This window comes from Eubalaena glacialis, chromosome 7 (assembly GCF_028564815.1).
Source record: "Eubalaena glacialis isolate mEubGla1 chromosome 7, mEubGla1.1.hap2.+ XY, whole genome shotgun sequence".
Lineage (NCBI taxonomy): Eukaryota > Metazoa > Chordata > Mammalia > Artiodactyla > Balaenidae > Eubalaena > Eubalaena glacialis.
This window is the reverse complement of record NC_083722.1, coordinates 111,424,691-111,433,537: the sequence shown is the minus strand read 5'-3', so window position 1 is coordinate 111,433,537 and position 8,847 is coordinate 111,424,691.

The following is an 8,847-nucleotide window of genomic DNA, read 5'->3' as shown; positions in this document are numbered from 1 at the left end:
CGCGCCGCAGCCCCGCCGCCCCGCGCGGCGCCCCCCGAGCAAACACAGCTGAGCGCCGGGCTCGCGTGCCGCCCCCGCCCCCAGCTCCGGGCGGGCCCCCAGCTCCGGGCGGGCGGCGGGCGCGGGGCGGCGGCTTAGCGGGGCAGCTGCGGCCGCGGGCGGGCTCCGCTCGGCCGCTCCCACCGGCGCCGCGCTTTGTCATGCAGATGCCCGCTGGCGGCGCGCGCCCGCTCCCCAGCTGACCCGGGGCGCCCGCTCCCCAAGCGGGCCCGGGCCGGCCCCAGACCCGCTTTGTCCTCCGGCCGGAACCGGATCTCCCTGGTGCTGGGCGGCCCGCGCCAGTGGCTGGGCGTCTCTGGGCCTGTCTCCTGGCATTCCAGGCGGAGGACCTGCGGGTCTCCCCTGCGGGGTGCGGAGCACATTTGGGGAACAGCCCCCATTCCTCCCACACGGACGGGAACCAGTCCAGCAGGACGAACGGAGCAGGCCTCTGTGGCCATCCCCGACCCCTGGCGACCCCGCGGGTGGTGGGCACCCAATCCCTGCCCCCGCCGGCCTCAGCCTCCCCATCTGCGCTTTGAGGGCGGGGCCCCAAACCAGCGAAGGTGACTGGGATGAGCTTCTGGGCTCAAAGGCTGCGGGGAGGCTGATGACACAGGGTGTAAACATCCCAGCTTGGTGGGAGCTCTTGATAAAGGCACAGATGCTCCAGATGCCAGGACCCCCCCCCACCACCTCCCAGAGCTGCCCCTCCTACGGCAGGCAGGCGGGTGGGGCCTTGCCTGCGGATACGCCCACTTTCCCCAGAGCAGAAGATTCACCAAGAGAGGTGATCAAATGGAAAGTTATTTACTGCGTGGTGTCAGGAGTCAGGCCTGAGGCCAGGCCTGGGAGGAGAAACATTCCTGGGCTGGAATCAGGCCTGGAGGAGCTGGTGTCCGTCCCGCAGGGTCACCATGTCCTCCCTGGGACCTTCTCTCCCCACTTAGTGGGTGAGGAGCCCAAGGCAGGGAGCAGCGGAAACGTGGCCCCCAGCCCTTGTCTTTGCCTGCAAAGAACAGAGGCCTGGAATTCAGGCCAGAAGGTGCAGAAATGACCAACATGCGTGGACCTGATGCTTGGGGTCCAAGAGAAGCAGCCAGAGTAACAAGTCCTCTTCCCGCCTCCCAGGTAAAGCCAGTGGCCGGCAGCAGGGCGCTGTGGGCAGGGCTCCTCTCCCGGGGGAGTCCCCTCCCGCGGGCACCCCTGCTGGCACCCAGTTTGTCAATCCAAATTGCGCTTGCAATTCCGTGGGAGCTTTGGTCCAGTGATTTTACTTCTAGGCCTTTATCTTTAAAGGGCGTTCCTGCCATGTGTGACCTTGGGCTGCGCAACCTTGGGCGACTGACCTCAGTTTTCCTCATCTGGAAGTGGGAACATCACGACACCTACCCCTCCAGGGCCGTCTGAGGAGCACGTAAAGCCAGGCACGTTGGGGACACGCGTGACAGAGGCTCCCATGAAGGGGAAGCAGTGTCCTGATGTGATGGGTCAGGGCAATTTTTACAAATGGAGATGAGACCCTCTTCCTGGGTGCCTCCTGGTTCTCCCCAGCGACCCCCCTCCCGTGCCCAAGTTTTGACTGGCAGACCCAGGAGGTTGGTGGGAGAGGGGTGTCAGTGTCAGTCCCAGCACAGACTCAACCTTGCCTGTTACAGGAGACGGTGGGGGAGGGGAGGGGAGACCAGCAGCCCAGCACCTCCACCCCAGGCCCTGGCCCTCTGGCTCAGGCAAGCAGGAGAGACCAGTGGAAGGTGGAGGGTTTATCTCACACACCCCGCCAGGGAGGGGCCTTTATGCCCAGATCCAGTTTCTGGCAGAACTGGTTGGTCCAGGTGGCCCGATAGATGGCCAAGATAAGGTCCGTGCAGGTTGGCCGGGCCGAGCGGAAGACCCACGCTGGGCTAAGACGGGGGTGGCCCAGGCCCAGCCTGACTCAAGGGTGGCATGGGGTCTGGGCCTGTCTTGTCCCAGCTGCTGGCACCTTTTGGGGGCCACACGGGTGCCCTCTCTGGACCCCCTTCCCTGCCTGCAGTGAGAAGTGGCACAGAAAGAGGTGATCCTGGGCAGGGGTGGTACAGGCCCAAGGTTGCCCAGGCTGGACCTGCTGCAGGTAAGGTTTGTACGGGCACATGACGAGGTTCCAGAGCCAAGAGCCAGGCAGACTGAGGTTGCCCGGGCGTGAGGTTGTTCAGGACCCCACTTTTCAGGTGGGCCCAGGCTTGGTTGTGTGTCAGACCTTCGGGAAGCCCCAGGGCTGGCTGGGCGAGCTCTTCCTCATGGGCCGATGGCGTCCTGCTATCTGTAACGTCACCACGCCCCAAAGAGTCCCTTCATTAGACCCTTCCACCTGAGAGGTTTGAGTGTCACCTCTCTCCTGCTGGGACCCTGACCAATAAACCTCTGGGGTCTCACAGCCCTAGGGAGCAGTTGTGGTCACCACACTTTCTAGGGAGGAGCCCCGTGGGGACGGCCATGGAAGGAGCCCTTAGTCCCCGCAGACAGGACTTCCCTCATCTCAGCACAGACCTTGGGAAACGCAGCCCTCGGATCTGCCTGAAAAATGGGGTTTGCGTGCAGGAAGTATTTGAGGGACGTGGTCCCAGGGAACAGGGGCGGGGTGGGGGGCATGAAGCCAGGCAAGGGGAAAAGCCAACCAGAGGAGGTGCTGTGGATCCACGGTCAGTGGGGTACAGACTGCACCGAGGCCATCTGAGAAACCTCGAGGGAAGTGCTGAGAACCGTCCACCCAGGGACAAAAGGGGACATAGCCATAGGCTCCCATCCCACCCCATGGACAAGGTGAGGCTTATCCACCAGCCTTCAAACGTTAGGGTTCATGTACACAAGTGCCCAGCAGGTCCTGCGGGCGTCCTCGCGCTGGGTCAGAGCAGCTCTGGGCAAGAGCGAGCTGGGCCATCAGCCGGCATCTGCACAGATGGGCCGGTCACCACAGAGCCGTGGCTGGCCTGAGCTCGGCCAGGAGGACTTGAGGTGGGCCGCAGAGATGCCCAGTACAGTTTAAAATAGCGTGTACTCAGGGAAAATTTGAGGTTCAGTAAGGCCACAGATCAGGAGACGGCTGCCGTTGGAAAGGTCGTTTCTAAGCACAGTCCCGGAGGAGGGGGATGCCACGCCACGCCACGCCACGCAGAGCCACGTGGGAAAGCACGGGGAGGTCAGGAGGCGGGGGAGCCTGGAACCGGGGACAGGAGCCTTTGCTGCGGTTTCTGCAGGAGGGACGGCGAGGCAGGGCGAGCAGGCTGACCACTGGCTGGTTTGAGTAACTTCATGGGCTCTGGGACAGACAGGCTGCCCCAAGTTGCCGGGTACCTGACCCTGGGTGACTCGGGCAGCGGGACAGTGGCCCAAGGGGGAGAACCCGATAGAGGAGGTGCTGGGGCTGTGCCTTCTGGACGGGTTGCTTTGCATTTGAAAGTCACGCTCTGGGACCAGTGGGTTACACTCTGCGGGAATCGGCCAGTCCTGGGAGGGGCAGTCCCTCCAGGGTCAGAGCATCAGACCCAAGACACGGTTCCTGCAGTCCACCCCTCACCCACCTCAGCTCCGCTCGTGGCCTCTGTGGCCCAGCGTGGCCCAGGGTCCGGTTCAGGGTGGGAGCCGGCCCGGAGCCCTGACAGGCCTTAACTAGGAGTTAGCGGGACAGGCCGCAGCCCCTCCTGCTGCGCCTGGTCCCGAAGCTGAAGCCGCCTCCACCACCCTTTCTGGATTTCCCTCACCTTCGGCCAGCACTTCTGCGGCTCTGGGTTCGCCTGGTGGGGCGACCGGGTCGTCTCCAGGGCTCTGAGACCTTAGTTGCCTTGCCCCTGTCGAGCCGTGGTTGCTGCAACTGCCCCGTTGTCACTGTCACCAGTTCGGATGTACAAGGAGCAGCCCCAGAGAATTTCGAGTCCCCGAGACCCTCGTCCCTGGCCCTCTTCTCACAGAGGTCCGAGCTGACCCTCACCGGCGTGGTGTGAGTGCACGTTCACGGGAGAGCTGCTGTGTCCCCCCGCCCACCCCCGAACCAGGACCTCGGATCTGGCGGAGCCTCAGGTGGTGGGGCAGGGAGCAGGAGTTCTGCAAGGGGGGTGACGTCGAGACGGACGGGCCTCCTTCCTCCACCCGCTGGCTGTGCTGCGGTTACGGGGCCAGCACCGCATCCACGGGACTGGACCCCAGCCCTCAGGATGTCCCAGGACGGCTCCAGGGCTAGGCTGTTCCTTTTTCAATCAGCTGCTTCTGAGTGACGTGAACTAGAGTGCAGCCAGTGGGCCTGTGGCTCTGTTCCCGTTGTCACCTCCTTGTGGTCAAATGGTCCCCGGTCTGAGGCAGCATCGTGCAGGACACGAGCGTCCAGCTACCGTGCTGGACCCCTGTCATCCTCTCGCTACACGGCTGTCACGTGGTCTTTGCACAGTCTACACCGCTGTCACCCTCCTGCTTCACACCCTTCTGTGTCACCACTGCTCTTGAGATCAAGGTGACAGCACCCATGCCAGACCCCACGCTCCTTGAGCTCTGGCCCACGCCACACTGGCCCCTCCCAGGCCCCCCCCCGCCCCGTGCTCACATGCCCCTCCTGCTGCAGGCGCATTGCACATGCAAGCCCCTCAGCCTGATGCACCCCCCCCCCCGCCTGCCTGCTCTGGGGCAGCCTTCTCGCACCTTCCCATCTAGGGCAATCCGCCTAGATGCTCTCCCCGCATCTGGTCTGGCCCCTGTGGCACCCCTCTGAGCTGCAGTCTTAGTTTCCGTGGTGACTGGTTAAAGCCTCTCTCCCCCTAGACTGTATTCCCATTGCCGGTGGGAATGATCTCTGCTCGTCACGGTGTTGACAAAACCCACCGTTCTGCCTGTCGCCCAGCGGGCACGCAAATCCTTCCTGCGTAAGTAAACGAAGTATGGCGAGTCTCTGGTGATGGCAGTGGCAACAGGGTGACAGTGGATGTGGTGGTGGGGGCAGTTGAGGGTGATGCCGTTGGCGATGATGGACCACCTTCCTCCGCACGTGCTGGGCCAGTGGACACCTGAGCGGTTCCACTCGAGGGTGGAGCACCGTCAGGGCTGATCCGTTCCAACGGCAGCAAGCCGAAGAGTCCACCCCTCGATTCGGAGCTGCCCAGGTTCCTGGCCTTCCCACAGGTGTTGGGATTTCTTTTTCCTTTGATCCAGCTGTACCCGTTCAGTAGTGCCCCTCCCGGGTTTAACTCGCATTAGCTGGGATTGACTTCTGTCCCTTGTGACCAGAGAACCCTAACTGGTCCAGAAGGGGGTGAAGGGGGTGAGCTGAGACGGGGCCCACGCCGCCCCACTCTCCTTGCCAGTTCCTCCTCCTCTCTGGCTTCTGAGTGTCCTTGGATCGTCCTCCATCTCTGCTGACACCTGGCTGATCTCGTCCATTCTCAGGCCTTTAAATGCCATTGCATGTGCTGATTCATCTTGATTTCTCACCGCTGGTCCTGACCTTTCTCCTGAACCGGAGCTCACGGCTGACTGTCGTGCGTGTCACACTCAACAGGCCCCAGCTGAGTTCTTGATTTCCTCCCGCTCAGTTGTCCCATCTCAGAGAGCGGACAGAGACCTCGGAGATGACCCAGGCCTGTCCACAGCTCCTTCCCACTCCCTTCAGCAGAGGCCGCTGCCTCAGGGCCTGGGCACTTGCTAAGTTCCCTGCAGGGGACACTCGCCCCAGACCTTCCTCACCTCCTCCCGGGAGAGGGGGCTTGTGAGGGCTGAGCCCAGGGCAGGGCAGAGGGCACAGAGGGGAAGAATCCACAGGACGCAGAGTCTGAGAGGGAGGAGTTCTGGGTGATTCCCCGCACCCTGGGTGGGCAACCGGCTGGCCAGAGGGACCACCCCTGAGAAGGGGCCCGGGATGGGGGTCAGACCTGGGGAGGAAGATGCCGAGTCCACGTTCGGCACGAGGAGTGACCAGCATCCGTGGGCCGTCCAGGATGCAGCCCAGGGCAGAAGTAAGATGGGGAGGCAGTGCCAGGCTATAGTCCTAGGTCTGGGCAGCACCCACCCTCCTGAACCAGCCGGGCCTGCTGGGAGGAGATCCAGCAGCAAAATTTGTGGCTGAGCTAACGCGAACAGAGACGGTGCCACTGACCGGGCTCACAGAGAAACGCAGACGCACTCAGGGTGGATGTTTCTGCAAGCCAGCCTCTCCCAGCCGGCCACTGGCAGGCAATCGATAAGCCTAATTAATAATTAACTTTTTAATTAAATATCAATTTAAAACAAGTATGGGAACCAGTCTCTTGCAATTAACACCCTTGCTCTGCTTTCCTAAAGGGACTCAGTCGAAGGCCCAGGCTCTGGGACCTCTTGGGTGGGGAGGGCAACCCGGGACCCAGCAGAGTGGGGAAGGGGCCCGGCCCGGCCTGTTCTACCCCGTCCTGGAGCCGCAGGAATAGATTTCTCCACCCAGCGGTCACCGCCCGCGCCCTGCCCTCAGGGAGCTGGCATCTCGAATGCCGGGCAAAAGATGCTCAGGAACCTGCGAGCGGCAAGAAGCTGATTCCCGGGGTCCCAAAGGAAGGAGAAACGGGGCCACAGGAAGACGGCTCCGCTTGGCCTTGACGGTGAAGAGTTGGAAGGACGCGCTGGCGTGGGAGCTGCGCGGCCAGAGGTGTGGTGGTGGGGATGCCCGTGCAGGTATGTCGCGGGTTTGGGATGGCTCAGGGTGGACCAAGCGTCTGTAGAAGGAGATGGCTTGTACATACCCTTGCTGCCATCCCAGAACCCCAGGACCCCAGGGGTTTCCTGACCGGCTGCTTGGGTGACCGCAGGCATAACCACGGTGCCTGGGGACCCAAGTGGCTGGCAGTGCCAGGTTCCTGCTTTGGGGGCTGTGACAGTGCAGTGTGGTTGGCAGGCAGGGCGGCCCCGGCCCAGCGCTGCCCAGCTCCCATGCCTCCCAGGCCGCACGGAGCTCTCCGGGTCCTTGCAAGATGCCTGGGGGCCGCCGGAGGCATCCAGCACCCAGTGGGTGGGCAGGTCTGAAGTCCTGAGGCAGAGGCAGACAGCATGGGGAGGGCAGTGGGGCCCATGCAGGTGGCTGAGGGCCGGGGCTCCCTCCCCCATCAGGCAGGGATGAGTTCCCAGGGAAGGGGCAGCACCTGGGAAGGTGCAGAGACCAAGGGTGGGACGTGCTGGGCCTCGGCCATGATGGGGCGCCGGGGGGCCTTGGATCTAAGGCAGGCCGGCCCTCAGCCAGGACGGTTGGGGCATCGGGGCAGGCAGCAGAGCCCAGGCGTCTTGTCCCTGCGCCTTCCAAGGCCTGGAACCCAGGGGAGGTGGGTCAGTATTTGTTGACTAAGCTACAGTGGGATCTCTTTGCAAGTTCCCATGCTGCAAAAGGGAAGGGCCGTTGGGAGGTGCGGGTGCTGTGCGATGGGCAAAGTGCGCAGTAAGTGCTCAGCACCCGCTCCGGCCTCCAGAGGAGGCCATTGTTGACTTGGCAAGTTTCGATGATGTGATTGTCTTAAAGGCCAGACCAACGGCGCTGGCAGCTGCTTGGTGGAAACGGCTGGTTCCCAACTCTGCGCTGAGCTTGGGACCTTGCCTGGCCAGGGAGGGACCCTGGGGTCTTCGGCCCTTTTGTGGCAAAGGGGGCGGACTGGGGAGGTCTGAACATGCCCCGGGCCCTGCCTTGGGGGAGCGCTGCAGTGGAGGCCACAGCGGGGCTCTGGAAGGGGCAATGGGGGCAAGGCGCCTCCGTCGCCCGTTGTCGCCCACACCAGCCTTGCCCCCCCACCCCGTGCTCAGCATCAGTTCCGCAGCTGCCCCCTGGTACCTCCCCATCTCTCCTCACCTCGGCACCCTCGAACTGTCTGCCTCGTGGCTCTGTGCCTCTTCCACTCTTGGGTCTCTGGGTCTCTCCTTGCCCCCCATCTTCCTGCCCATCCCCGCCCCGCCCACCGCAGTCCCCTCCAGCCCACTCCAGTGCCCTTATCTGGGTCCAGCCCCTGCACTATTGCTGGGAGCCCATCCCCATGACAACGGGGCAGATGGCGGCTGCGATTAGCTGCTCTCCCTCCCGCCACAGCTCAATCCGTCTTTGAAATTAAATCAGCTGCGATAACATCGACTGGCCAGGGGAGGCGGGGGCAGGCAGGAGGCTGCCTGGGCCCCACCCACCCCACCCCAGGCCCCGGCGCAGGGGGAGAGGAGGAGTAGGGCAGACGGGCTTCCAGTGCAGCTGCGTGACCTTGTCCAAGTCTGTAAGCCTCCGAGCCTCAGTTTCCCCATCTGTAAAATGGGGGCAAATAGCCATCCCTGTTTTGGGGGTCGGTGCAAGTCTCTGGGGAGAGTGTTCAGGAGAAGCCCTGGAGAGGGCTCAGTAGGGCTGAGAACATTGCCTGCCCCCATCCATGGAGAAGCCGGATCCCTGGTGGAAACCCCTGGCCAAGCCTCGGGGTCGCAGGCAGCCACTCAGACCATGCACGGTTGGAGGCTACAGACCTGCTCTGTGAGCCACGGCACACCCCTCCCCAGAGCTTTGCTGCCCTCGTTCATAAAAGGCTCCAGTGTCACTGAATCCTCGTGCCCGAGGGACGTGCTGGGATGCCATCGTGTCCACCTGGCGATGGAGAGGCCACAGGATTTGGGTCCCTTCAGACAGTCAGGGGCCCTGGAGGGATGTGGGGACCCAGGAGTGGTGGGGGGAAGAGGTAGTGAGGGGTCTGCCTGAGGATTTGGTGGCAGGAGTGTGTGGGCCTGGGCGGAGAGGGGTGTTTCAGGAACCGGTCAGTCTGTGCAAAAGTCCCACTTTGGGAAGGAGGAGTGGCGGAGGGGCGC